General features: G+C 41.4%; 1 non-coding gene across 1 annotated transcript; it reads right to left on the reverse strand.

Annotated features, from left to right (window-relative positions):
• Window positions 1–3,474: 3,474 nt before the first annotated feature.
• LOC148577285 (small nucleolar RNA R71) lies at window positions 3,475–3,582 on the reverse strand. The gene has a single exon (XR_015904611.1). It is a non-coding gene; the product is annotated as a small nucleolar RNA R71 (small nucleolar RNA).
• Window positions 3,583–6,307: the final 2,725 nt, after the last annotated feature.

Raw genomic sequence — 6,307 nt, forward strand, 5'->3', positions numbered from 1 at the left:
ACAGAAGAAGCACAGAAGATCCTATGGCATTGTCATGGATCACAATATGGAGGACATTTCGGAGGTGAGCGAACAGCCACAAAAGTCCTCCAATGTGGCTTCTACTGGCCCACTCTCTATAAAGACTCCCGAGAGTTTGTGCGTAACTGTGACAGCTTCCAGAGAGTTGGTAATCTGCCTCATAGTTACGCCATGCCTCAGCAAGGGATCTTAGAGATTGAGTTGTTTGACGTATGGGGTATTGACTTCATGGGGCCTTTCCCACCATCATACTCAAACACTTATATTCTGGTGGCAGTCGACTATGTATCCAAATGGGTAGAGGCCATTGCAACACCCACCAATGATACTAAGACAGTGCTAAAGTTCCTCCAGAAACATATCTTTAGCAGATTTGGTGTCCCTAGAGCACTAATCAGTGATGGGGGCACTCACTTCTGCAACAAACAGCTTTACTCTGCTATGGTCCGATATGGAATTAGCCATAAGGTGGCAACTCCATATCATCCACAGACAAATGGGCAAGCTAAAGTCTCTAATAGAGAACTAAAAAGAATCCTGGAACATACTATAAGTACCCGTAGAAAGGATTGGGCAAGAAGCTTGGATGACGCTCTGTGGGCATACAGAACAGCATTTAATACTCCTATAGGGACCTCTCCATACCAGCTTGTGTATGGTAAGGCCTATCATCTGCCCGTGGAACTGGAGCATAAGGCCTACTGGGCAACCAGATTCCTAAACTTTGATGCCAAATTAGCTGGAGAAAAAAGATTGCTCCAGCTAAATGAGCTAGAGGAATTCAGACTCACTGCTTTCGAAAATGCCAAGCTTTACAAAGAGAAAGCAAAAAGGTGGCATGACAGAAAGCTGTCATCTAGAGTCTTTGAACCAGGACAGAAGGTTTTGCTGTTTAACTCTAGGCTCCAGCTATTTCCCGGGAAACTGAAATCCCGGTGGAGGGGACCATATATGATTACAAGTGTGTCACCATATGGCTATGAGGAGCTTCAAGACATTGATTCTAATAAGAAGTTCATTGTTAATGGACAGAGAGTCAAGCATTATCTTGAAGGCAATCTTGAGCAAGAATGCTCAAAGCTGAGACTAGATTAAAAGCTCAGCAAGGTCCAGCTAAAGACAATAAAGAAGCGCTTATTGGGAGGCAATCCACTTTTTACTTATCTATGTTAATTTTCTGTTTTCCCTTTTTATTTTATGTTTTCTTTAGGATGATGATCATGTGGAGTCACAGAAATCAAAGCAAAATCAAAAACAGCATTAAAAACAGCTCACCCTGGAGGAAGAGCTTACTGGCGTTTAAGAAGCATCAGACTGGCATTTAACGCCAGAAAGAAGCATCAAGCTGGCGTTAAATGCCAGAAACAAGCACCAAGTTGGCGTTCAACGCCAAGAAAGGGGGAAAAGCTGGCGTTTAACGCCAGAAACAAGCAGCATTCTGGCGTTAAACGCCAGGATTGCACTCTAAGGGCGTTTTTGCACGCCTCAATGGAGCAGGGATGCTAAGTCCTTGACCCCTCAAGATCTATGGACCCCACAGGATCCGTACCTACCCCACCTCTTCTTCTCTCCTCTTCACACATTTTCATAACACTCTTCTCCATACTCTCTTCACCACTCACATCCATCCATCATAAACACCTCATACACACTATCACCCTCCCTTGGCCGAACCCACCACACATCTCCATCTCCTCCTTTCTTTCTTCTTTTGCTCGAGGACGAGCAAACATTTTAAGTTTGGTGTGGAAAAAGCCCCACTTTTTCATTTTTCATAACCATATGGCACCTTCCATGAAATTAGCGAAGATCAAAGAGCTATGAGGAAAGAGCAACAAAGGCAAGGAAGAGACATAGAGGAGCTCAAGAGTACCATTGGTTCTTCAAGAAGAGGAAGACGCCACCCTCACTAAGGTGGACCCGTTCCTTAATCTCCTTGTTCTTATTTTCCTGTTTTTCGATTTTTGAGCCTTATGTTTTATTTATGTTTGTGTCTTTACTATATGATCATTAGTGTTTAAGTGTCTATGTCTTAAAGCTATGAATGTCCTATGAGTCCATCACCTCTCTTAAATGAAAATTGTTCTAAAAACAAAAGAACAAGAAGTACATGATTTCGAATTCATCCTTAAAATTAGTTTAATATTTTGATGTGGTGACAATACTTTTTGTTTTCTGAATGAATGCTTGAACAATGCATATGTATTTTGATATTGTTGTTTATGAATGTTAAATATGTTGGCTTCTGAAAGAATGATGAAAAGGAGAAATGTTATTTGATAATCTGAAAAATCATAAAAATGATTCTTAAAGCAAGAAAAGCAATGAAGAACAAAGCTTGCAGAAAGAAAAATGGAAAAAAAAAAGAGAAAGAAAAAGAAAAAGCAAGCAGAAAAAGTCAAAAGCTCCTTAAACCAAAAGGCAAGAGCAAAAAGCCAATAGCCCTTAAAACTAAAAGGCAAGGGTAATAAAAAGGATCCAAGGCTTTGAGCATCAGTGGATAGGAGGGCCTAAAGGAATAAAATCCTGGCCTAAGCGGCTAAACCAAGCTGTCCCTAACCATGTGCTTGTGGCGTGAAGGTGTCAAGTGAAAACTTGAGACTAAGCGGTTAAAGTCGAGGTCCAAAGCAAAAACAGAGTGTGCTTAAGAACCCTGGACACCTCTAATTGGGGACTCTAGCAAAGCTGAGTCACAATCTGAAAAGGTTCACCCAGTTATGTGTCTGTGACATTTATGTATCAGGTGGTAATACTAGAAAACAAAGTGCTTAGGGCCAAGGCCAAGACTCATAAAGTAGCTGTGTTCAAGAATCAACATACTGAACTAGGAGAATCAATAACACTATCTAAATTCTAAGTTCCTATAGATGCCAATCATTCTGAACTTCAAAGGATAAAGTGAGATGCCAAAACTATTCAGGAGGAAAAAAGCTACAAGTCCCGCTCATCTGATTTGAGCTAAGTTTCATTGATATTTTAGAATTCATAGTATATTCTCTTCTTTTTATCCTATTTGATTTTCAGTTGCTTGGGGACAAGCAACAATTTAAGTTTGGTGTTGTGATGAGCGGATAATTTATACGCTTTTTGGCATTGTTTTTACATAGTTTTTAGTATGATTTAGTTAGTTTTTAATATATTTTTATTAGTTTTTAAATAAAAATCACATTTCTGGACTTTACTATGAGTTTTTGTATTTTTCTGTGATTTCAGGTAATTTCTAGCTAAAATTGAGGGACCTGAGCAAAAATCTGATTCAGAGGCTGAAAAAGGACTGCAGATGCTGTTGGATTCTGACCTCCTTGCACTCAAAGGCTGAAAAATCTTTTTCCTTTTGCTGTAAGAGACAGAGCTAGAGTATGGTTGGACTCTCAACCTAAGGATAGCCTGAACTCTTGGGATAAGCTGGTCAAGGCTTTCTTAGCCAAGTTCTTTCCTCTTCAACAGCTGAGTAAGCTTAGAGTGGATGTTCAGACCTTCAGACAGAAAGAAGGTGAATCCCTCTATGAAGCTTGGGAGAGATACAAAGGACTGACCAAAAAGTGTCCTTCTGACATGCTTTCAAAATGGACCATACTAGACATATTCTATGATGGTCTGTCTGAATTAGCTAAAATGTCATTGGATACCTCTGTAGGTGGATCCATTCACCTAAAGAAAATGCCTGCAGAAGCTCAAGAACTCATTGACATGGTTGCTAATAACCAGTTCATGTACACTTCTAAGAGGAATCCTGTGAGTAATGGGACGCCTATGAAGAAGGGAGTTCTTGAAATTGATACTCTGAATGCCATATTGGCTCAGAACAAAATATTGACTCAGCAAGTCAATATGATCTCTCAGAGTCTAAATGGAATGCAAGCTGCATCCAACAGTACTCAAGAGGCTTCTTATGAAGAAGAAGCTTATGATCCTGAGAACCCTGCAATAGCAGAGGTAAAATACTTGGGTGAACCTTATGGAAACACCTATAATCCCTCATGGAGAAATCACCCAAATCTCTCATGGAAGGATCAACAAAAGCCTCAACAAGGCTTTAATAATGGTGGAAGAAACAGGTTTAGCAATAGCAAGCCTTTTCCATCATCCACTCAGCAACAGACAGAGAACTCTGAACAAAATACCTCTAATTTAGCAAACTTAGTCTCTGGTCTATCTAAGGCCACTGTGAGTTTCATGAATGAAACAAGGTCTTCCATTAGAAATTTGGAAGCACAAGTGGGCCAGCTGCGTAAAAGGGTCACTGAAATCCCCCCTAGTACTCTCCCAAGCAATACAGAAGAAAATCCAAAAGGAGAGTGCAAGGCCATTGAATTGATCACCATGGCCGAACCTGTAAGGGAAGGAGAAGACGTGAATCCCAAGGAGGAAGACCTCCTGGGACGTCCAGTGATCAATAAGGAGTTTCCCTCTGAGGAACCAAAGGAATCTGAGACTCATCTAGAGACTATAGAGATTCCATTAAACCTCCTTATGCCCTTCATGAGCTCTGATGAGTATTCCTCTTCTGAAGAGAATGAGGATGTTACTGAAGGGCAAGTCACCAAGTACCTTGGTGCAATCATGAAGCTGAATGCCAAATTATTTGGTATTGAGACTTGGGAAGATGAACCTCCCTTGTTCACCAATGAACTAAGTGATCTGGATCAACTGACATTGCCTCAGAAGAAACAGGATCCTGGAAAGTTCGTAATACCTTGTACCATAGGCAACATGATCTTTGAAAAGGCTCTGTGTGACCTTGGTTCAGGGATAAACCTCATGCCCCTCTCTGTAATAGAGAAACTGGGAATCTATGGGGTACAGGCTGCTAAAATCTCATTAGAGATGGCAGACAATTCAAGAAAACAGGCTTATGGACAAGTAAAGGACGTGTTAGTAAAGGTTGAAGGCCTTTACATCCTTGTTGATTTCATAATCTTTGATACTGGGAAGGATGAGGATGAATCCATCATCCTTGGAAGACCTTTCCTAGCCACAGAAAGAGCTGTGATTGATGTTGACAGAGGTGAATTAGTCCTTCAATTGAATAAGGACTCCCTTGTGTTTACAACTCAAGATTACCCTTTTGTAAACATGGAGAGGAAGCATAAAAAGCTTCTCTCAAAACAGAGTCAACCAGAGACCCCACAGTCAAACTCTAAGTTTGGTGTTGGAAGGCCACAACCAAACTCTAAGTTTGGTGTTGAACTCCCATATCCAAACTCTAAGTTTGGTGTTGGGGAGTCTCAACAATGCTCTGAACATCTGTGAGGCTCCATGAGAGCCCACTGTCAAGCTATTGACATTAAAGAAGCGTTTGTTGGGAGGCAACCCAATTTTTATTTAATTATATTTTTATTAGTTATATGTCTTTGTAGGTACATGATCATGTGGAGCCACAAAATAAATAAAAAAATTGAAAACGGAATCAAAAACAGTAGAAGAAAAATCACACCCTGGAGGAAGACCTTACTGGCGTTTAAACGCCAGTAAGAAGCATCTGGCTGGCGTTCAACGCCAGAACAGAGCATGGTTCTGGTGCTGAACGCCTAAAATGGGCAGCATCTGGGCATTTGAACGCCAGAATTGCACCCTGGAGAAGAGCTGGCGCTGAACGCCCAGAACAAGCATGGTTCTGGCGTTCAACGCCAGAAATGGGCAACAAATGGGCGTTCAACGCCCTGAACAAGCACCAATCTGGCACTGAACGCCCAGAGTTGTGTGCAAGGGCATTTTGCATGCCTAATTTGGTGCAAGGTTGTAAATCCTTGAACACCTCAGGATCTGTGGACCCCACAGGATCCCCACCTACTTCCACTCACTTATTCTCACCCCTCTTTCACACAATCCCATAAACACTCTTCCCCAAAACTCTTCACCAATTACCCCAATCTCTCTTCCCTATCACCACTTCACCACTCACATCCATCCACTCTTCCCTATAAACCTACCTCATAAACACCACCTACCTTTAAAATTCAAAATCAATTTCCCACCCAAACCCACCCTATTTGGCCAAAACCTTAACCCCCTCCCTTCCCTATATATAGCCCTCCATTCCTCCTCATTTTCACACAACACAACCCTCTCTTCCCCTTCTTGGCCGAAACACATCTCTCTCCCTCTCCTCCATTTCTTCTTCTTCTTCATCTCTTCTTTCTTCTCTTGCTCGAGGACGAGCAATATTCTAAGTTTGGTGTGGTAAAAGCATAAGCTTTTTGTTTTTCCATTACCATTGATGGCACCTAATACCGGAGAATCCTCTAGAAAAGGGAAAGGGAAGACAAAAGCTTCCACCTCTGAG

The sequence above is a fragment of the Arachis ipaensis genome, chromosome B1 (assembly GCF_059453495.1).
Source record: "Arachis ipaensis isolate K30076 ecotype BB chromosome B1, ASM5945349v1, whole genome shotgun sequence".
Classification (NCBI taxonomy): Eukaryota; Viridiplantae; Streptophyta; class Magnoliopsida; order Fabales; family Fabaceae; genus Arachis; species Arachis ipaensis.